The sequence below is a fragment of the Marmota marmota genome, unplaced genomic scaffold, assembly GCF_001458135.2.
Source record: "Marmota marmota marmota unplaced genomic scaffold, marMar, whole genome shotgun sequence".
NCBI lineage: Eukaryota > Metazoa > Chordata > Mammalia > Rodentia > Sciuridae > Marmota > Marmota marmota.
Genome location: NW_025999960.1, coordinates 12,900,580 through 12,925,621, shown reverse-complemented (window position 1 = coordinate 12,925,621; position 25,042 = coordinate 12,900,580). Strand labels below are relative to the sequence as shown.

At 37.7% G+C, this 25,042-nt stretch overlaps 1 long non-coding RNA gene across 1 annotated transcript in view; it reads right to left on the bottom strand.

Moving 5' to 3' along the window:
• The window catches only part of LOC125616647, a 27,715-nt gene extending 2,673 nt beyond the window's left edge, over nucleotides 1–25,042 (bottom strand). The window contains exon 1 of the long non-coding RNA XR_007347378.1: nucleotides 24,798–25,042. This is a non-coding gene — a long non-coding RNA (uncharacterized LOC125616647). The remainder of the gene's footprint in view (nucleotides 1–24,797) is intronic.

Below are 25,042 nucleotides of genomic sequence, written 5' to 3'. Positions count from 1 at the left end.
AAAAACTACTTTGAGAAATGGCTGGAAGAATTTCCTTAGGAAGCAGCTTTTAAAACATAACTACAGATAAATGGGAATCACAACAAGTGGTAGGCAAAACATTTTTCATGCAAATAATCTTTTTGCCTCCTCCACCCTAATGCTTCCATCCTCAGTAAGGACTAGAAACTTACCCAGCCTGCTGTGTGAAATGCCCTCTGATCTCCCCACCCCACACTCATTGTTTGGGGCTTTTAGCACCTCTGCTACCTATTGGGTTTCATTGTCACAGACACATATCAAATGGAGCAAAGATGTGAAGAGACCACCTGCTTAGGATCTCCTCCATGCCTTCTTTTTCATAACAAAAAATGACAGAATCCAGAAACAGAGGGTAGAAAGAGCTGCAGAAGTATATAAAGATAAATAGTCTAGAATTGATATATTTAATACTTTGTTTAGTAATCAAATTCATTTATAAAATATATATTTTCTAGTTGATTTCTAAGACTTGTCAAGACAAGAAGCATGAACTAACTCCATAAAGGACAGCAAAACTAAATGGACACATGAAGAGAATTCCAGTGTTCTCCTACATTACTCACGTCCTTCTCCCTCCTCCTCGCTGACTAAACCTTTTAAAGGGATTCGATTCTGTCCGATTTATGCTTATTCTTTATGGCACCTAGCTCAGTGCCAAGTTCATAATATGTAAGAACTGTTTGCTTAGAAAAGTATCTTTGGGGACTGGGCATGTTGCTGAATGCTGAGGTGTATTTAGAACGCACAAGTCCTTGGGTTCAATCCTCAGTACCGAAGAATAAGAAAGAAAAGTCTGTACAATTAACATGGTCATGATTAGCTAGCCATATTTGAATGCCAGTTCCTCCTCTTTGCTGAAGTGTGTTAATGCAAACAAATAAGTATTTTTAAAAATAGATGATTTTTTTTTATTTGTAACAAACCACATGATATAAAATTAAAAAGTAAAAAAGAAAAAAAAAAAAAGCTGATTCTCACACCCCTCAGATTGCCCTTCTCCATTCTTCCCAATGTTTCTTTAGTACCTACTAGTCTCTCTAGTGTCACTTTATCTTCTTCTTGTCATCATAGCATCACCGTGTCATCAGAGTGACCTTTCTATAATGCAAATATGTGTATGTTCCTTCCATCTTTGAAAAACTAAAATAAGAATGCCTGCTTCTACCATTAGGGCAACTCCTATTTCAGGAAATAGAGCCTCAGATGGAAAGAATATAAAATAGGAACTTAGCTGTATGCAATACCTTTTGACCAAGTTTACAGTGTAATTCTGGCATGTATCACTGGGGAAGCATTCATAAATTGAAACTCCCCAGGCATAAACTGATCTCAGGAAAGAGTCCTTCAATTTTTATACTCCTCCCACTCTGACTCACATCCTAAATTTTTTAAATTTTTTAATTATGTCTTTTGTATGTTAAAAATTAATAACCCAAAACCTGCAATAAAGATGGCGATGGCATCTGTGATATCACTAAGCAGTGCACCATCTTAGAAACAGAAAGTCACACACCCCGAGTTTAAGCAGCCCAGTACTTCCTGTGCTGCTGAGGTTTAAGTCTGTGGCATCCTAGGAAGGTGGGCCACCATCATTTGAAATGCAAGTGAGTGTGATGAAAGTCCAAACTTTTACCTTACAATCTTCTAAAAGTCTAAAATATGATGAATGCCCAACCAAAAAGGAGATTTAAAAAGTAAGGATTAAGTGATCGTTATCCACAATTATTTTTTTATTTTTTATTTCAGTTTGACTCAGCTGAGTCGGCTGAAAAACCCTTAGAAATCAGTCAAGAAAGGTACCTGAACATAAGGTAGACATGAAAAAGACCCATAGCTTTCTTGGAAATCCACCCCCACTCAAAAAAAAGTTAAACCATATGAAAAATAGCCCTATTTTCAGGAGCAACAACAACAACAACAAAATCTTAAAAATCACCTTTTAAAAATATGTGGGCTGGGGCTGGGGCTGGGGCTGGGGTTGTGGCTCAGGGATAGAGCACTTGCCTAGCATGTGTGAAGCACTGGGTTCAATCCTTAGCCCCACATGTAAATAAATGAATAAAATAAAGGTCCATCAACATGTAAAAAAAAATTATATATATATAATTACAGTGGCCCATGCCTGTAATCCCAGTGGCTCAGGAGGCTAAGGCAAGAGGATTGTGTGTTCAAAGCCAGCCTTAGCAAAAGTGAGGTGCTAAGCAACTCAGTGAGACCCTGTCTCTAAATACAAAATAGGGCTGGGGATGTGGCTCAATGGTAGCATGCCCCTGAGTTCAATCCCTAGTACCAAAAATATATATATTTTATATATATAGATATATAGATAGATAGATAGATAGATAGATATGACTACAGTGACATAGCCACACCAATGTTTATAGCAGATCAATTCACAATAGCCAAATTATGGAACCAACCTAGGTGCCCTTCAATAGATGAATGGATAAAGTAAATGTGGTACATATACAATGGATTACTCAGCCTTAAAGAATAATGAGATTATGGGATTTGCCAGTAAATGGATAAATCTGGAGAATATCATGCTAAGCCAAATACCTCAATCCCCAAAACAAAGGCCAAATGTTTTCTCTGATATGCAGATGCATATTCACAGTAAGTAGGGGGGCTAGGGAAAAACAGAGATACTTTGAATTAGGTAGAGGGGCATGTAAGGAGGGGAGGGGGTATGAGGGTAGGAAGAATAGTAGAAGAAATTGGACATTATTACCCTATATATATATATATATGATTACACAACCAGTCTAATTCTACATCATGTACAACCAGAAGAATGAGAAGTTATACTCCATTTGTGTATGATGTATAAAAATGCATTCTACTGTCATATGTTTAACTAATTAGAACAAGTTTTTAAAATCTTTAAAAAAATATGGGAATGAAAATTATATCATGGTTCTGGATGAGAATATTACATGTCAAAGTCACAGTTAGTGCAATTATAATCAAAAGCCTAACAGGATTTTCTTGGTAATTCATCAATGAACTATTTCTAAAATTTATCTGAAAGAATAAACTGGATATATTTTAAACAAATTCAAAAACTTTTTACTTTTATGAGATTATTTATTTATATTTAGCCAAAATTAGAATTTATTTTAGCATCTGACATAGTTCAAAAGAAAAGAAAGATTAAAATAGCTAGGTAGATAATCAAATAATTTGCAATCTATCACTATTTACCAGTAAAAATTATGTACGTTTATTTTATTACTCCTTTTCAAATATAGTTGAGAATTTTTTAATATTTATTTTTTTTTTTTTTAACTTTTCGGTGGACACAACATATTTGTTTGTATGTGGTGCTGAGGATAGAATCTGGGACGCACGCATGCCAGGCGAGCGCGCTACCGCTTGCGCCACATCCCCAGCCCCTTCATGAAATCTTTAAAGAACATCTTGAAAGCCTGATTGATAGCCAATTTTTATCTTATTTAGCAGATAACATTTCTTTTTCATTTGTAAGCTCCCAATCGGCACATACTATGGTAAACCAGTCTGTATATACATTTTCATTTCCTTTGTTTTTTATTATAAGTGAAATGAATTTTTTAAAAATATCAAGTGAATAAGCTACGTTGGAAAGCACGCTTTCAGCAAGTCCCAGGCAGGCTCATCAGTGTACGTCTGGCCTTGTCACATTTCGCAGCGGCTCTGGGATTTGGTGCCTTTCTCCCTTTGGGCTGCGTGAGGTACAGGACAGTACCACTCATCATTCCCACCACCAGGCACGAAGCCTGGCTCAGGCAGCACTCCATAAATGTTTCTTGAATAAATAACACCTAAAGTGGTTAAACAGCCGCACCCACAGAGTGAAGGTGCCGGAAGGGCGGACACCAGGGCCACTTTGTGAGACACCACGCCCTACCTTCATTATCGTTTTTTGCCAAAGATTCAGTGAATTTGTGGGTGGTGCATTTGCTATTTTGTGAATGCAAGAGTCTGCAAGGGGTAAGTAATAAGCTGAGTAAAATGAGAATGCTCCTAAATCTTGATAGTCTGGAACAATAGTCCTAATTTAGAAAGATGAATTTCAGAAAGGGCAAGTGTAAAAGAGTATGCGTGCACACATGCGCACACATACACGCTCCCCACCCCCAGCACACACACCCCCACTACAAATCAAGGTTAGAACACAGGAGAGGGGCAGACTTTTGAGAACAAACTTAAGTCCTTAGAAGCCACATTGGTACAACCTCCAGACCCTAGGCTAAGGTGACTTTATGGGACTGAATGGTTCTAGACTCACCTTGGAAAGTGACAGAAGGTATAGTGTTTCCAAATGTAATAATAATCTTCTGGGTTTTATGGGTTATATTTTGTTTGGATTAAAATTGCCTAACGTTTGATTGGCATTCTAGAGTTCAATGAAACCAGTTACTGTGTCATTTTTTTAAAGGAAAAAATATAATTTTGTGCCACTAAACAATTGACTCTGTGACTCATGAGAAAATTAAACCTTGCCCTGAGCTTCATGTGAGCATGTAAAGACTCGACTAGATTCAAAGCCAGACAAGAACTTGGCCTTCAGGCCTTTCCCATAACTATGAGAATAGCATAGTTGTGCCTAAATGTAGATAAGTAGTCAAAGCACTTGTTCTGTTTGCACACTTCAGTGTTTTCTGGAAGGTCTCAAATGTCAGGACATACCATATAAGAGTTGCTCCATCAAATAAAATTCAATTGAGGACCCTTTCTGAACATCAAGCTGTGGCAGCACAAGGCATAGCTATTAAAAACAGTATGAATGACTTCCCAAATAAAGGAACTAGGCACAGTCTATGCCATATCTTAAAATGAATCTGTTTCCCCTGTCTCTCTCTTTCTCTCACACTCTCTTCCACTGTGTGCATATTTTGACACCACCAGTGGAGATAACAAAAACAAGTTTCAAATTCATTTTCATTTTGGACATGTGAAATTTGACTTCTTAAAAGAGAAGCTCAAACAATAGGTCATCGATAGGTTTTTCACTGTATCCCAAGACCATTATTCCCAAGCGATGATAAGCCAAAAAAATGTGGGCCTCTTTAAACACATAGGTACAAGTCTGGGAGCCTCACACAACAATGCTACTTCATATAAAAATTTCCACATACAAACAGTTTCCCCTGCATACCATGGGGAGTGCTACAGAGACAGGCAACCTACAATTACACTTCCAATAAATGCCAATGCACAAAAGAGTTTCAAAACCATCACCACGTATTTCAGCAATATCTTTTGGTTTACCAGACACGTAATTGACTAGTTCAGACTTGACTTTAAAAAAATCAAAATAAATGTTAAATGCCTGGTATGTTTATATAATAGAATGCCAACAGCATCATGTGCTGCAGATAATCAACACCATGATGGAAAGTGGGGCACTAGAGATCAAAATTTTCCATCCTTTTTTCCTCCCTTAATAAGTCAGTACATTTCAGACTGTATAATTACAACACAAATATCAGCTGGAATCTACTCTGTTCTTGATGCAAACATTCATCTCATGGGTTGTGGAAGACCAAAAAACCCTCACTGACATTTCTAGATATTTGGGGGTAGGTAGGGAGAGCAAGTGGAAGGAGATGGTATATTTGTAGGGCTTCCTTGGCTCTGAATGCCTGCTTCTGCTTAATTTATTCATTTTATGGTCCTGGCTATTTGTGCTGACCCTATTTCACCCCTCATGAAATGAAGACTTTCTATAATTTCAATCCAAAAGCAAAAGAAAGTCCTCAAAGAATTAATGCTTACAACAGAGTTTACTACAAGTTGAGGAATAGAATTGTTTATAATTGTAGAAACAAAAACATCTTCATTAAATATTCAACATTTCTGCTCATAAAAATCTTTCAGCAGCTCAATATTCAAAAATTTCACTCATTGCCTTTCCCAGAATCACCTCACCCATCAGACTGTTCTTCTCTACCCTACCATGAATACTTCTCCTCCTTTCCTTTCCTTTTCTGTATCTCCCAACTCCAGTTGAGCTGTCAATGTGTCCCATCTTCAAATGTGTCCAATCTACTGTGACCACCTTAGGATATTCAGATCCAGTATGGTGCTCAGCAGAACAAATGTACATCTTCCTAACAGGATTCGCCTTCCTTCAAGGCCAGATGTGTTTGGTTTTGGCCATTTCCTCCTTTTAAATTATAACCATATTTGTTTGTTAAAACAATTTGGTACAGGATTTGAAAATCTGGAGAAACAAGTTGTTTATGCCTTTGCATTATCACAACTTTTTTAGGATATAACATTCAAATAACCTAAATATCCATAGTTATTTTTTTAATTAATTTCCCATGGATGAACTCGTTGGTGAGATTCAGTGTAGAGTATTCGTGTATATGCAAAGGGAAGGGAGCAGCGGGTAGGGGAGGGGAGGGGAAGGAGAGGTACTGGGGATTGAATTAGAAGAAGATATATTCCACACTTGTAATTATGTACATTATACTGTCATATATAACTAAAAAGAACTAATAAAACAAAAAGAATAAAAAGAAATAACCTAAATACTCAAGTTCACTTAGTGAGCCAAGTCTCTCTTCTTGTGGCCATGTCTGTTCAGTCCTGAAAAGACCATCATATAAGCCGCCAAGGGATTACATTTGTTTGAAATTTTGACCTGACTTCTCTGCATAGTGAGCCAGGCTGGCTCAGGGTCTTGAAGCACATCCTCCAGTCTGCTCTTCCACTGCTGTGGAGCTCAAAAGCAACATGGGGGCCATCTGAACAGGAGTGAATTGTGATGGTTGAGAAAAACATTTCATGCTTATTTCCAACTGACTTGTTAGCACATAAATGTTTTCCTAATTACTTTCACATTCAAATTGTTTGTCGGATTTCTACAGATGTGTGTAGCACTAATTTGTTTACAAATTTTGTACATCCTGATTTCATATTTTGTAGTCATGTAATAGATTATAGGAGGGGACAAAATTTTTGACTTTAAAACATTGCTTACCTCATGTCTTGCAGATAGTTACATCTGATTCCCAAACATGAAGTCTACATGGTAACCCAATAGGTTTTACAGTGGGGTTGTCATTGTAGTAATATCAGTTTGGGGTAAATTTCATTTTGAAAAAAAAATGAAGAAGTATTTTGCTGAAGAGTCCGGCTAAAGGTATCTCCTACTCACCTTGTTGTTCAATTCATGGTTTAAAGATGCCCTGGAGGCAAAGATAATTGCTAAGATTTATCCCATCTAGCCTTATGATTCACCAATTCTATGAGTCTACAGTTTGTAATTATAGCATAATGGAAGATATTATTTTATGAAAGGAGAAGCTATGACTTGTCCAAAAAAAGGAATATACGTTATAGTAAATATAAGATGAATTAGAATACAAGTTAACAAACACTTTCCTTTTGTATGAACAAGATTTGAGTGAGTCATTTCAGATTGGGGAAAAATGGCTAAAAGTTTGCTTTATTATTTACAACATTTGGTTTATTCCTAATGAATAAATTATCCTAAATTATGTGTTTTCTGTTCTTAGGAAATTGAGCTTTTGAAAAGAAGGGTTTAAATATTTTAATATTAATTAAAATGTTCTTTTTACTTGTTTACTTTAGCTATTATAGAAATGTGTCTGTTCTAAATTTCCTTTTATAATTGATAATTTCTATTTAATTAAATCAAAAATATATTAGTAATGTAGTATAAGTACAATTTTTTTTAAATCAAGCAAGCAATTTGTCAATATGATGAGTAGCTAAATTTGAAACTCAACTACTTTATAAACCAACTGACTTACAGTAATTGCGATGTATTTTTCCATCATAGACAAAAGCATTTTGGACTATCTTATGAATTCAGAGTCCAGGGAATTCCAATGAGATAATGTCATTGACCTTGAGTACAAATAATAAGTGGTGAATATTGGAATAGGATAATGTGAAAATTGCAAAGAGCTCATTCTCACACTCTGTCAGAAAACCTGCTAAATCAACAATAGGATGAACTAAGAAAGGAGAACTCTAAAGCATGTTACCTAAAATAGAAAGGCTTCCAAATAACTCTGAGAGATTAAGCGTGAGCCCTCATGCTTAACTGCTGTTAAATCGGTTCAGCAAAAGAGCATCTACCATGGATCCATCTCCCCTGCACCATTTAAGTAACCAAAGATAAATGTCATCTATCAGCTCACTAGTTCTCATCCCCTTTATCCTTTTTTATTTAACTCAACTGAATTTTCCACCATTCTAAAAGCATGCAGCTTCATCAAAAATGCCTGTTTCTGAGTTGGGGTTGTAGCTCAGTGGCAAAGTGCTTGCCTAGCATGTGTGAGGCCCTGGGTTCTATCCTCAGCACTACATAAAAATAAACAAACAAAATAAAGGCATTCTGTTCATTTGCAACTACAAACAAAATTTTTTTTAAATGCCTGTTTCTGCAGGCTACACACTCCACTGTGAATGAGCACAGACGTCGACTTTTTAAAGGGGTGATACCATAGAAGAAAAGGATCATTTGAGTCACACTATGTATGTTTATACCCACAGGCTGCCAAAAATCTCCTTGATATTTGTCAGAAATGCAGTTGTAATTAGGGAGAGCAAAAGAAAATCAACTTCAGTTTGGTAACTGACCTGAGGCATCTAATTTATGTACATGTTCACTTTGTTAAAACATGCAAGCAAAGAGCTATTGAAGGCCATATGCCATTTGTTATGAAAAGCACATTCCTTTAGTCTTTGTAACAAAAGCCATATGGCTTTCTGAAAGTTAATTATATCATAAATATGCTGTAATAGTGGGGAGTATGGTCTAGCAGTCACTGGAAGAGACTTAGAGACCTGGCTTAGAGTCAATTTCTCAATATATAGATTTGGAAGCTTGGGGAAATTGCCTGCTCATTGGACCTCAGTTTCCCAATATTGAAAGTGAAGATAATAACATGGCACCTAAATGAGAGATGAGAATTGAAACATTTTATGAGTTAGAGATAAAATAATATTACAAACTATGATTCAGGTCAATACATAAATATTAAAACAGTAAAAGGTTTTTTGAAATATGAACTGGATTGTTAATCAGAATGGTCTCTTCCTCTTCCAGTGCTTCTTTCCCACCATCGCCCAAATCAGATTGCTTAACTCCACCTTTAAAGTTTATTTACAAAACAGCACTTGAATGCTGCATGAAAGGTCCTTTAGAGTCTGCTCCAGTCTGCTGTTCTAGCCTCAACTGCCACCCTTGCCCTAATGCATGGAAATACACGCCAAGCCCTAAACAGGCAGTACCCACAATGTCTCTGTGTATTCGCAAAGTCTGCTCCCTTGGTCGAAGGCTTCCTCCCTCCTGACCTCTACTTAACCACTGAGTGTGTGTCAAGACCCAGACTTTTATCTTCCCTAAGAGAAGGTCTTTGGCATCCTCAGGCTATTGGTAGTTCCCTGCTCTGCGCTACAATAGAACTCATTGTACACCTTTTTAAGCACTTATTACATTGTGCAGTAACTTTTTTTTTTATTGGTTGTTCAAAACATTACAAAGCTCTTGACATATCATATTTCATACATTAGATTCAAGTGGGTTATGAACTCCCAATTTTACCCCAAATACAGATTGCAGAATCACATCGGTTACACATCCATATTTTTACATAATACCCTATTAGTAACTGTTGTATTCTGCTACCTTTCCTATCCTCTACTATCTCCCCTCCCCTCCCCTCCCATCTTCTCTCTCTACCCCATCTACTGTAATTCATTTCTCTCCTTGTTTATTTTCCCATTCCCCTCACAACCTCTTATATGTAATTTTGTATAACAATGAGGGTCTCCCTCCATTACCATGCAATTTCCCTTTTCTCTCCCTTTGTGCAGTAACTTTTTAAACACCTCAGTCTCTCCCACACCACAATACAGGCTCCTGGAAGGGAAGGGTCTAAGGCCTGAAAGGTAGTAAGTGCTCAATAAATACTATTTATGGTTCACTTTTAAAAGTCAGAGGTCACTACTCAGGGATCCGGTTTTTAACTAGTTTCTGTATCTCCGTCAATACCTCAACCTCTATCTGTAATAAACTTAATAGTCAGAAAATGATCCCTAGGGACTTGTAATGTTCTTTACTACTGAAGACAGATTTTTCCACTGTGTATCCTTTTGATGCAAAAAAAAAAAAAGAAACTATTTTAGAAAGTTTTCCATCAAGGACTAAAGCCAAGAGTTTTATGGTAAAACATTAGCTAACAAAAAAATAAATAAATAAATAAATAATGTAACACAAGGCTTCCAACTAATCATGGTATTGTGGAAACTTCATCCACCATGGAGGCTGTGAAATAAGAAACTAATATTTCCAATAGACAATGACATCTATACTTCGACATAAATAACTGGGGATGCCTGTCTTGGTAATAATGGCTATAAATTGCCTAACATTATAATCTCATCTCAGTGATAAAACATTATTCTAGGGACTTAATTTGGTTGTTCTTCAGTTTGGTTTGATTATGTTTCTGGTTGACACTTTCAGGAAACAGTAAAACCTCTCTTGATTCTAAGGAATTTGTAAAGAGTAAGTGTCCAGAGAATTCTCTTGCAGGAACTAAATCACATCCACATGTGCTAAGAGGAACAAAAAAAAAAGGAAAAAAAAAACAAGAACATTTATGCTTTCCTTTTTAAATACATATATTTTTTAGTTGTCAGTGGACCTCTATTTATTTATTTATTTATTTATTTATTTATTTATTTATTTATATATATGTGGTGCTGAGAATCCAACCCAGTGCCTCACACATGCCAGGGAAGTGCTGTACAGCACTGAATCACAACCCCAACCCCATTTGCGCTTTTGATTCCTGTGTGTATATATAACCTAGAGAACAATCAGAGCGGAATGGAAGGTCAAAGGGGACAGAGGGCAAAGGTCTGGCTACAAATCTGTTGGGAGCTGTTTTAGAGGGAACAAGCTTTAGGATCTGATCTGAGGGCAGGGCAACAGGGAATAATAATAATTATAACAGAAAGAGGGAATTATTGATAGAACAGAGCCCCAAACTGTAATTTCCTCACAACAGTTTCCTGATGGTAAAGACTACTTTTCTATGCACAACTCAGGTGCTAAATAGGAAAAAAAAAGAAAAGAAAAAAGAATAATCCATTTTCCTATAGAGTAAATTCTTATCAAGATGGCATATTCGTTTCAAACTGTCATTATCGATACTATCCTGGTGATGTTCAAGGCACCCACCTGCCTGGGGGACAGCAGCATGCCCTAATTCTGTCAGACGTTGAGGTGACAGGAAGCCATTTTCTGTGTTAGTACTTAGGATATTCTACATCTACCGTGGAAGAGGTTAGTGAAATAAGCCACACACCCACACCATTTCTCTTATTCGTGGAATGGAAAAAGCCCAACTCACAGAGGTAGAAAGTAGAATGGTGGTTATCAGGGGCTGGAGGTGGCTTGGGGAGGACCAGGGAGATTTAGTCAAAGGGGAAAAGTACTCAGACAAGAGGAATAATTTAAAGAGATTGTGCAACATGGTCACTGTACTTAAGAACAATGTTTGGAATCCTCGAGAGAGCCAATTTTAAGTGTTCTGCCACAAAAAGAATGTATGTGAAGTGATGCATTTGTTAACTGGCTCAATTTAGCCATTCCACAATATACACACCCAAACATCTTATTGTACACCATAAATACATGCATTTTTATGTGCCAATTAAATATATAAACAAAAGATCTTACCTCTGTGGTGATAGCAGCAACTGACACATCACCTTTAATATATGACAAGGTGCCATTCTAAGTTTTTTATAAATAACAGCTCATGTAATCATTACAATTGCCCTCTGAGGTAGGCAGTAATGGTACTAGTGGTATTGTCCCCATTCTACAGATGAGGAAGTTGAGGCACAAAGGAGTTACACACAGTCAGTAGTAGAGCCAAAATCAAACCCAGTCTGTGCTTTTGTACTCTGTATTGTGCTGCCTCTCATTCAGTCTCCTGAAACATATCAAAAATTGTGAGTTTTGCAGGGAGGAGTTGGTTCAACAACTTAGAAAGCATGTTAAAAACATGTCTCTGCCCCCTCACATGTTTTTCTAATGACATTATTCTCTTCATATTCAGATAAAATTCTACTCAATAACTCCTGATAGGAGTCCTATTCAGAACAAAGCAAAATAAAACTTTCAATCCTTTTCCTTTTTTTTCCACATTATTTTATTGGTGCATTATAGTAGTACATAAAGATGAGATTTGTCGTTATATATCATACATTCACATAATATAATAATATAATTTGGACAATATTACTCAGTTTTAATCAGAAATTTGATTTGCTGGGTTAAAAATGAGGTGATTTCATAATTATTTTTCAAAAACAAGAGGCTCAATCTACATTTTTGGAGCAAATTTTTACCACACACATGTCAGAGCACTAATCTCTAGGATATATAAAGCACTAAAAAAACTTAACACCAAAAAAACAAACAACCCAATCAATAAATGGGCTAAGAAGCTGAACAGATGCTTCTCAGAAGATGATATACAATCAATCAACAGATATGTGAAAAAGTGTTCAACATCTCTAGTAATTAGAGAAATACAAATCAAAACTACTCTAAGATTTCATCTGACACCAGTCAGAATGGCAGTTATCAAGAAAACAAACAACAATTAAGTATTGGCAAGGATGTGGGGGGAAAGGCACACTCATACATTGCTGGTGGGACTACAAATTTGTGCGACCAATCTGGAAAGCAGTATGGAGATTCCTTAGAAAACTTGTATTGGAACCACCATCTGACCCAGCTATCCCACTCCTCTGTCTATACCCAAAGGACTTAAAATCAGCATACTATAGTAACACAGCCACATCAATGTTTATAGCAGCTCGATTCACAATAGCCAAACTGTGGAAGCAAACTAGATGCCCTTAAATAGATGAATGGATAAAGAAACCGTGGTATATATACACAATGGAATATTACCTAGCATCAAAAGAGAACAAAATTATGGCATTTGTAGGTAAATATTTGGAGAATATCATGCTAAGTGAAGTAAACCAATCCCAAAAATCCAAAGACCTAATGTTCTCTCTGATAAGAAGACACTGATCCATAATAGGGACAGAGCATGGAAAAAATGCCTCCACTTTGTGCAAAGGGGAGAAGGGATGGGGAGGAAGAATGGGGGCAGGAAAGATGAGGGAATAAAATGGACATCATTACCCTAGGTACATGTATGACTGCACATATGGTGTGATGCTACATCATGTACAACCAGAGAAATGAAAAGTTGTGCTGCAATTGTGTACAATGGATCAAAATGCATTCTGCTGTCATATATACCTAATTAAAATTAATTTATCAATTAATTAATTTATCTTATATGGTACAATGTCTCTTGAAATAATCTTAAAACATGTAACAACAGTCCTTTCATCTACGTTAATGAGTTGTTTCTTACATTACTCTAAAATGGGAGCGATGCTAATGTACACCACATCATGGGGAAAAAAATCCTCCATTTACCTTCCTACTAAGAACTTTTTATGCATCGTGTAGCACCGTCTATCATCCAAGATTGTTACATTCTGATTGTGGAAGTGCTTTCCCAATGGGAACATCTGTATATGTTGACTATCTGAATATCTATTATCATTTATTATCAAATATTTTTTATAGCATAAGAGAATAAGATTTGAAATAAAAACTCAAAAATAAAACAAGAGGCTCAAACCCTCGAGCTTTAACAAAATGCCTGTTCCCATTATCATCGCAGAGTAAGCTGGTTTGCTAGAAGTTTTACCTGAAGGAAATGATTCTCCTAAAAGTCAATACAGCACAACATGAAATAAGGCCATTGGTCTAAACCTTAAACTTCAAAGTAAGGCGGGAAGCTTACACCTGAACTGATCGCGTCCTACCTCCATGTCACTCTGAGCCTAGATTGTCATCTCAAATTATGCAGCTCCCCAGGCTTCAGTCATGCCATAAGGTCTCCAGAATGGAGAAGAAAGGAACAAAGTATATGTGTTCAGACAAGTTGGTGTGGAGAAATTCTTTTGGTTTTTTTCAGGTGGAAAGAATCTTTTTGAGATGAAGATTAAGCAATAATCAGAAATGAGCCTCCTCGTTTGACTTGAGAATAAGCACAGAAACTATTCGTTTGAACTTCAGATTATCAGAAACTTATATTTTTTTTTTAAATTTTTTATTGTGGGTTGTTCAAAACATTACAAATTTCTTGACATATCATATTCGACACTTTGATTCAAGTGGGTTATGAACTCCCACCTTCACCCCATACACAGATTGCAGAATCACATCAGTTACACATCCATTGATTTACAAATTGCCATCCTAGTGTCTGTTGTGCTCCGCTGCCTTTTCCCATCCTCCACCCTCCCCCCTCCCCACCTCTCNTCTTACTGGAGTGAGATGGTATCTTAGGGTGGTTTTGATTTGCATTTCTCTGACAGCTAGAGATGGTGAGCATTTTTTCATGTACTTGTTGATTAACTGTATGTCCTCCTCTGAGAAGTGTCTGTTCAGGTCCTTGGCCCATTTATTGATTGGGTGGTTTGTTCTCTTATTGTCTAATTTTTTGAGTTGTTTGTATACTCTGGATATTAGGGCTCTATCTGAAGTGTGAGGAGTAAAGATTTGTTCCCAGGGTGTAGGCTCCCTATTTACCTCTCTTATTGAGAAACTTATATTGAAATAAAGAATTCCTGCAAATTCTACTGAACATTATTAAATTTAACAATGCTTACAAGGCAACCGAAATCTTTGGGGCAACTGCCAAGATGTTTTGTGGAATAAGAATTTTACTACTAGTAGTAAAATTGAAAACACAGAAAACTGTGTGGCTGTTAAGACATATCAACAGTGGAAACAAAAGCTAGAATTTTGTTATTAATATTTTATTTGTTTTAATTAGTTATATATGACAGTAGAATACATTATGCACTTTGATATATTATACATAGATGGGATATAATTTCTCATTTTTCTGAGTGTACAAGAATGATATTGCAGAATCATATTGGTCATACAGTCACATATATACATACAGTAATAATGTTTGTTTCATTCTATCTTTCCTATCCCCACATTCTTTCCCCTCCCCTCCCATCACTTCCCTCTACCTGATCTAAGATAACACTATTCTTCTCTAGTATTCCTGCCTTATTGTGAATTAGCATCCGTATATTAGAGAAAACATTCGGCCTTTGGTTTTGTGTGATTGGCATATTTCACTTAGCATGATATTCTCCAACTTATTTCACTTAGCATATTCTCCAACTCCATCCATTTACTGGCGAAGAGCTAGAATTTTTAAAATCACTTTCCTTCTCAGCAGATCTTTTGGGTCCCTGATATACATGGGGTGTTGATATTGCTCATTTGGTAAATGTGCCAAAAATGCTCAGCTCTAAAACAGCAAGTTAATGTTATAGGGAAAAGAGTACACCAGAACACATGTGCACACAGTCATTTCTTAATGTAGAACTCCAACTTCAATCTCCTAAACTTGACATGAAATGTTAGCTTTGAACAGGTGCGTTGCTCAGGAAGGAGAAGGATTGGGCTGGAGCTTGGTAATTGGCTGTCAGGAACCATATGTAAATTAGAGGATAAATGTAGGGGCTGGCATGCAGCTGTTCGCCCCATTTTCATATTAAAAATCAGTGCATTAAGACAGGTCAGTTTTTTCCACTGCACTGTGAGTGACACTGAGATCACCCTCTATGCCCTTCGCGCCACTCTTTAGTCCATAGATTAATGCTCTGAGCAAGATACTCCAAGCAATGAGCATATTCCTTTACAACAAGACCAAGTTGTTTTGTTCAGGATTGCTTAGGTTTTGTTGTTGTTTGTTTGCTAAGGTTTGCTTAGGTTTTTTTGTTTTTGTGTTTGGTTGGTTGTCTTATTTTGTCTTTTAGAGCTAAGGTATTGAGGTGGGAGCAATATGAAGTACAGATTGAACAGTTTTCTCATTTGAAAGGGGGATATAGGAGATAAGGGGATCTTGCCACAGCTGCTTTTCCTATTTTGGCGACTTGCAATGTAAGCTAGAGTCTCGGAGTATAAAAGGCTGGTAACTAGATTTCAGTGAGAAGATAAAACTATTTAGAATGAAATAGTCAACTGCATTGTGTGCCTGAGAGTGCATCAAGTTAGACTATCTTTTAACAGAAGATCTAGGAAATGATACAATACAAATAAAAGTTTCCATCTGTATCCATAACAACTGTCTGGGAACTGCCCATCAAACAGTCACAAAAATTTTCAAAGCAACAAAACATAAAAACATATGATTCAAACTGGGTAATAAGTCACAGGTGATGTTTGTCAAATGCCAGACACTGCATAATGTGCTTTATGTACATTTTATTCCCTTTCCCAGGTGAACAAACTAAGAATCCAAAGGCTATGCTTGCCCATAAAGCTACAAATCCTACTCTCTCTCCCCTCCCTACTCATTGTCCAAAGGTAGAGTACTATACTACCATTACTAACAATGAAGATAGTATAGTAAAATGAAAAATTAGTTTCAATATAATGTTGAATGAATAATAATACAAGCTATATACGTCACAACCATGTAAGGTTTTATATAAAAATAGAACGATGGAAGGAAACCTGGGGAAGTTAAATAAGTTGTGTTAGGATAGTAGGATTAGGGAAAAGTCTTAAAAAGTTCCTTGTTGCAAGTTTAGATTAATACTTCTCTAATCTTTCAATGATTAGAAAAAAGGTATTTAGATCTGGGTAAAACCCCCCAGGAAAGGCTGTTGGATGAGAGGGGCTTTCATTACTGTGTCAGAAGATAAAAGGGTCTCACGTGAGCAGCAAAGTATAAGAAGTCATCAGAACAGTGACTAGATTGTTAATTTGAATTTGTTAATTCAAAAAATTTGAAGGCATGTTCCATGGGTATTCACCAGGCTCCTGTAACATGGGGACAGCTATCAAGAAGCTGAGATGTCTGAATTTTATAAGCTAGAAAATGAGGAGGGACATAATAAAAGTGTTTAACAAACTGTATCCTAACTACTGGGTGAAGGACAGTTGAGAGGAGGGACCAGGACAAGGAGGCCACCCAAGCTGAGGAAGGCTCTTAGATATGGGGTGAGCACCCAGGTATCCCTCAGTGTTGGAGCACAGCCATCTACACCACTCACAAAGGAGTCGCAGATAAATGCACTCCCTGCACATCTTGCCCTCTTTAAAGTGGGTAGGGGGTACCTACAATCTCAGCAACCCCAGGAGGCTTTTACCACACTACACCATGGTGATTATCTGCAGAAAACTCTGCAGGAATGTAAATAAGGTATGAAGAGAGAATGTACAACGCATTGAAGCATGCTTTGCCCCTGCTCTTGAGGAACCCAGAAAGGTTTTGAATGCCTCATGTGAGTGGGCATCCATACCACACTCATTAAGCAGAGAAAGAATAAACTTATAGTGAAATAATCTGACTTGCTTTTCATTAGTCATCCACAGATGAGCCAAACATAGAGCAGAGCTGTGAACGTGCCTAGCTGGAGTGGTGTGGGAACTACTAGAGGTAAATACAGGCAGACATCCATATATAACTATTTGAAAGGCAGCTGCTATTTTAGGACCACACAACATAAGGGCTTTGTGCATTCCCTTTTGTGTGACTTCAGACCATGGAATGAGCACATACTTCAGGAAGACATGGTCTTGTTCTAATTATGGAAATGACTGAACTGATCAAATTACCCGCAGCATATCTTACATTACACCAAAGAAACAATTTCAACAAAGGGCTTTGATTTGATGATTGAAAATTGCCAGCCACTTCTGCAGGCCTTTGAAGAAATGGAAAGCTCAACAGGATGATAGAAACATAAACAAGGGCAGTGGAAGGTTGCTTAACCTTTAATACCACTGTTGTCATGGTTGTTGTCTTGTCTTTAATTACTAGTGCCTGGTTTCAAGAAAATAACTATTAAGAAAAGGAGCTGCATTAATTCCCTATAAACTTTGAACAGAAATACTGATTTTTTTTTGGTCTCTTTTTATATATACAGTTGTTGGATACCTAACTTATATTTGCTAGATTTTAAAATAAGGATTTGAGGAGAGGGAGAAGGGGCAAATTTGTCCCAATGTTGATAATCTGGGTGGTTCATTCCACGTCCCAGGCCCTGGAAATATCAGCAAGGTTCAGACTCTTTGCCTTTTATGCATTTCCATGCACCAAATCCCTGGAATTAGAGAATGAGGTGACCTGACTGTGAAGGTGAGGGAGATGGAGTGAAGCAAAAGATTGGAGAGCCCCCAAAAACTTGGAGACAGAAACTCTTGACGCCTCTACAAGGGAAGAGAATGAGACTTCCAGGGTTCGTGAGGGCAAGGGATTGGAAAACCGTAGCCCAGTGAACATAACACGCATTCTTATAATTCCATGGCCCCAGCAGAGTAATTACAAAATATACAATAATAAAATTTTCTGCTCCACGGTCAATTCTACTTTTCAGGTGAATGAAACCATCAACTGATTCACCTTGCTGTATAATGCCCATCCATTCTTGACATTCTCCCACTTCCCACCCTGCCCAACACCCCTCCACACACACGCCACAGGGTGAGATAGCAAAAGGAATCAGGCATCCACCTCACACCAGTATACCTTCAAAGATGTTGAAGTCTCAGTGGTAAATCCCAAAGGGAGAACTGTTGGAAGTCAGATACAGAAGGACACAGAGAGGTCACAGCTCTGGGTCAGGGTTTTCTGACTTTCTCTGGCTGGTCTAAATTATAACACAGGATGATGAACAAATTTATGAATTAAATTTCTATTTGCCTGCAATTATTAAGCAACCTGTACTGACTTGCATTAAAAATGACATAATAGTTCAGCTGAATTAGTTTGAATTTTCCAGCCTTCCCAAGTCAGGCATCCTTGCACTGTCTGCTGACAGGCATGTCATTTGTTCCCTGTCCTACTATCAAATAGTGTTCACAAGACAAGACTCAAGAGAATTATTTCCCTTCATGAGCAAATGACTAATAAGACTTTAGGTGGACCTTTCTTTAGAATAAAGAGGTGCATTTTGAAAGAGGAGAGATAAATTTCTAATTGTAGAATTTCAGTCTTCAAAAAAGTATGTATAAGAAAGCTAAGTTCAGGGGAAGGTCCATCTGGAGTTTCAGAAGTCATGCCTGTGTCACCCAAGGCTTCATACCCATTCTGGAGTTCACCCAGGTGCCAACTGTTAGGAGAACTGACTAGAAGCTCTTCACTTTTGTTACATTTCCATCTGACCCACCATTACTTCTATGCATTTCCATGCACCAAATCCCTGAATAGCTGGGTTTACATGAGAACAAACACCATGGGATCACCATCTTCTTTTCCTCTCCAAACCTTCTCTTCCCAGGAAATGCCTGTACATACTACAGTGTTTGACAGCATGAGTTTGGGAGTCATACCCAGGTTCAAATCCCAACTTCACCACTAACTCCATGAGATATTATGCAAGTTTCCTAAAAGCTCTGAGCTGCATCTTCATCATCTACAAAATGGAGATGATAACCATTTTGCAGAATGATATGAGAATGAAATGGAACAATGCATGAAAAGCATTCTGCAGTGTGCTACATTCATAATAAGCACTCAATAAATAATAGCTGAAATTATTAATGGAACTACCTAATATCTTGTTGTTCAAACTAGGCAAGTACCTTAGACATCATTCCTCCTCCCCCGCCACCCCCGTCCCCGAAGCCAACCTGATCTTAAATCCAATGAATTCTACCTTCTAAACACAGCTGAAGTCCATTTCCTTCCCTGCATTTTGGCTATAATAGCTCAGGCTCATATCTTTTCCTCCCTGAACTACAATTATAACCTTTTAACTCTACTTGTATCTTTGCCTCATCCTATTCCGACCATTCTGAACATTTCCCATCAGTGTGAATTTTTTAAAATAAAAACATGCCCTTAACACTCCTCTCAGTAAGGCCTTTCAGGACTCTACACATTACTGGTTGGATGCAAGCCCAATCCTTCAGCACAGCATCCGAGGTCCTAGGACCACATCTCACCACTGCCCCACCATTCGCCACACACTCCTTCCTCCAGAACCACCCGGGCCTCTTAAAACAGCCCTGATGCCTTCATGTCTCTGAAATGCTAGTCCCCTGCCCACGTTTTTTCCTTTTCTCCTCTCCTCTAAGACTCAGCTCCCAGAGTGCTTTTCTAATATTCCTGACATCTAATTCATGCACTATAGCATTCTACTTTTTGTTTGCCTATTTCCTTCTTCAAAACTGAACTTCTTGAGGTTAAAAAAAAAAAACTTGCACTGAAACCCATTAACATAGCTATAGAGTCAATTTATTAAAAAAACATTTACTGGGCTCCCTCTCTGTGCTGTGCACTGGGCCAAGTGTTAGATGTGCATCTGCTCTCTATCAGAGCACAGTCCTCAGCTGTTTAGTGATATTGGTGTCACAGGAAAGGGGGAGCAGACTTTGACTCTGAGACTTCCCCTTTAAAACTCCCACTTAACCCTCAATAGCTGCCCACTGATAGATGCAAACACTTGTGGGAAATTGCCATATAAATTTATTCTCGTGGCAACCCTGTAACATAGATATTATCTCAGTTTTGCAATTGAGAGCCCCAAGGCTCTGGGAGATTTGATGGCTTGCTCAGTGTCATCTGGCTGGTGGCTGGCATGTGCAAGCTTTAGGCGAGGCAGGGTTGTGCAGTGTTCATGAGCTAGCTTTTGGAGTGAGACCAAACTCTGTTCAAATCCCAGCCTTTCCACTTATGAGCTGTGGAGTCTTACAAAAAATTACTTCACATCTTTGAACTTAAGTTTACCTCTCAAGGTGGTGTGAAGTTCAAATAAGGAACTGAATGTGAGATTTTAGTCCAGGACCTGGTAAGTTCCCAGGGGAACCCAAAATCATCTCATAGCCCAATATTTCTTAATCATTCTGTGGTTCACACTTTTGGAGGGAGGATTGGTGCTGGTAGAAGAAAACTAGATTCTGAAGTTACACAGAGAACCTAAGGCTCAAACTGAGAATACCCTGTTTCCAAAAATCAAGAACACCAAGAAAATTTGCCTTTACGTGAACTACATTACAGATGTTCCCTAGAGAATTCAGATCTTGTCAGCTATCAAATAATGAGATTTTTGAAATATGAAAGTGCTTTGAAAAATACAATTAGTACTGTTGTTATCTTATTACTAACCATCCAAATCAGGATCCTATGTGAGTCCACTAAACTTCTCAGGGTATCTAAGAAATAGCTTTCTTTGAATAGCACAACAATGACCTTTAATTCTCTTGAAAATGTGTTTTAACTAGTATGTTTTTAATTCTGTAGAGTATTTTGGTTCCATTTTGTAAAGTAAGGAAACACACTTATAGGTGTGGTAAAATGGAATAGAATTTTCACAGTTCACTGTAATCTTAAAGCTAAGGAGATTATAATAATAGTAAGTGTTAAATAGTAGACAGGACAAATCATACTACAGTAAGTACTAGCATTTAAAATATATTATTTCATTTAATAGGAGAAATATGAAATTGAGAGAAATTAGATTTCTTGTCACTCACATGATATGAGTGACAGAGCAGGAAAATAAACTCATCAGAAGCCAAGACCTCTTCAGCCATTCTGCCAAGCTCCTACTACATAGCAGCCCTGCACTGTTGGAAACAGTATGACTAACACACTTCCCCTGACCTCAAGCGTCTTTCCACATAACACCAACTTAAACCTCGTCTTGCACAAGAGAGGGGATAGTAAAATACACAGGTAGATTCAATGGAGTAGTCTGGCTAAACCAAATACACAAATATTATTCAAAGCAGAGTAGATCATTGCCTGAACTGAAGCAGGAGAAGAAAACACAGCTGGGGCATCAGGAAAGAGGCTGGAAGAAGGTGCCATCTGAGATTACGTAGACCTCCCTCACTAAGCCTTAGTTCTTAGCTCCCAGCGTCACTCTGCTATTCTCATGAGAATTTCCATCCTATTAATAATTTTGACATAAGTCCCAGCACCTGTTGGAACTTTATCTTGAAATCAAAGTCAGAGCATCTGGCTTGCCTCCCTCTCTTCATTTTTACAAGGTTGTTCCCTGTAAGCATTTATTTTCTCATTACCTGCCTCTTACCCTTGACCTTGTGCAACTGCCACAGGAGCTCTGGCCCCCAGGTTCATTGCTCGGAGTCTGAGCCACAGAAAGGGTCCACAGGGGTGCAAGATATGACAGAAAGAGTTTTTTAATTCAACAGGACTTTTCTTCCTTCTATTGAAAATGGGGCTTCAGATCAGAGTGTGTCTTTTGTGTTCAGACATAAAAAACAATTTTTTGTGAAACTGAATGTTTTATATCAAGACCAAGATTTTAGGAAAGTTAAAGCCTTTTTCTTAACACATCTGAAAATGTTCTTTAAAAAGTTTCAGTATTGGGCCGGGGTTGTGGCTCAGTGGTAGAGAGCTTGCCTAGCATGCACAAGGCACTGGGTTTGATTCCCGGGCACCACATAAAAAATAAATAAATAAATGAATAAAAGTATTGTTAAAAAAGAAGTCTTAGTATTGGCTCTCATGCCACTTTCTATGCTAGACAACTGATGCAATTTACAAATATTTAGCTAATCCTCCCAACAACCCTATGGAATGCAGACTGAGAACATTGTTTGAAAATTGAAGAAACTGAGGCACAGAGATGTTAAATTACTTGTACGAGGTATCACAGCTGGTAAATAGAGGCAACCTACCAAGTAAAGGAGAGGATGGGATCCATCTACAAGGACATAGGAAGAGGGAGAGGATACAGACTCCCATCTATGAGTTTACATTTCTCTTCCTGCACTCTAGCTTAGACTGTATATAAAGTAGAAAAATTGGTCTGGCTTGATTTTATGGAATTAAGAATGTATATATTACAATATTTGTTCCTATAATCATCTGAAACCCAGAAATATAGATTTCATTTTCCATTAGCAAGCTAATGTTTTACACAAATTTGTTGCTTGTTTGGTGTTGGCTTGTCTCCATTTTATCTGATTTCATTGCTGATCACTATCCTCTTAATTTTTAAAAAGACTCAATGTTAAACCCTCAAATATAGATATAAAATATAAAAGCAGAAGAGGCTAAGTCAGGTAGTTTTTGGACTTAGTAGGGAAAAAAACATTTTTTAAAACATGGAAACCAAGTGTGTTTAGCAGTTAGTACCTTCCATTCATATCAGATCATTTATACTGAGGTTTCCTTTATGTAGAAAATAGCATGAGGTACTATGAATAAATCCAAATTTTCCTCTTTTTTTAAAAAAAAAAAGGTCTTAGTATTGGGATAGCATTTACTTTTGAGTGGGGTTTACCACAGTTTCACCTCATTGTTAGTCTTGTGTTGATGGACTACCCAAATGAATTAATAATCACCTGAAAACTTTTGGTATGAACATACGCATGATAACACTGATATATAAACCTGTATCGCTCATCTATTTAGATCATTGTATTCCCTTATGCTGAAAGGTCTTCTTGGCTTTGTGAGGCTTTAAGTTATAGTTTAAAAACCAAAACTTATACTCAAACTGAGACTCAAACTCAGGCAAACATCTCCCTGAGGTTTGCACATACTTACAGGCAACAGACACATGGCTTTCCTGCAGTCCCCTTCACCTTCCCAGAGTACCCTCCAGCAGTAGAACATGCCCCGAGCACACAGTGTGGTCAGAACCTGCACGTCTGTCCTTGTCATCCATCTTTGTGTGGCCCTTCCCCCCACCAGCCCACCCTCTTCAACGCAGCCAATTCTTATTACATATATAGAACACAATTTTTCATATTTCTGGTTGTATACAAAGTATATTCACACCAATTTGTGTCTTTATACATGTACTTTGGATAATAATGTCCATCACATTCCATCATCATTTCTAACCCCATACCCCCTCCCTTTCCCTCCTACCCCTCTGCCCTATATAGAGATTGTCTATTCCTCCCATGCTCCCCTGCCCTACCCCACTATGAATCAGCCTCTTTATATCAGAGAAAACATTTGGCATTTGGTTTTGGGGGATTGGCTAACTTCACTTAGCATTATCTAACTTCATCCATTTACCTGCAAATGCCATGACTTTATTCTCTATTATTGCTGAGTAATATTGTGTATATATGCCACATTTTTAAAATCCATTCATCTATTGAAGGACATCTAGATATTAACTGATTCTATCTTTCTATTCAGTAAACTTTTTAGCATGTAGTTATTTCCTAGTGGGGGCAGGGGGAGTAGAATCATTAAAACCCTAATAGGAACTGAGTAGAGAACTCTTCTCAACCATTTCTCAACAGATAACAAATCAAAGGGTAAATGGTAAGAAAGATGATCTCGGAAAACAGCAAAGTCCAATAAACATCCATCTGGGTTTCCCAGAAAAGCTCAAAACTCCCTCTGTGTGTTGTGGGAGAGAGACTTTTTTGGGGAAGATGAAGGATGAATTGGGAATTCTCACTTGCCTGTGCCTCAAGAAAGGGAGCAATCCTTATGAAAGTGACACACTCCCCAATTCCTTGCACATAAGTGTGAGATGATTTGTGTTTAAGATAGATAAATAGGATTCTGTCTCCCAAACCATCCCCGGGGTCAGAATGGCCCCTTAGAGCAATGCCATGCTGGCAAGGCTGAGAAACTCAGTAGAAATCACTTGGCAATCTGGAGGTAAAACTGGTCAGCAGTTTCCTAGGCCAAAACTGAGAAGAAGTCATTAGATTTTACCTTTCTTCCCAGAATCCACTGCGGGGTGGCACAGCCCTGCACTCAGAGGGTAAAAAGCAATGTTCTAGAAGTTCTCATCTTCCAGATGTGCAACAAATACGAGGACTAGAAATCAAATGAGATCCTGGCTGAGACACTTTGTAAATATAGGTTGGGGGAGTTACCATGTGGAGTTACATGATGCCACTTGACTGGTAGAGTTGATGGGCCACATTGTCAAACCCAAGATCCAACAATGATGGGCA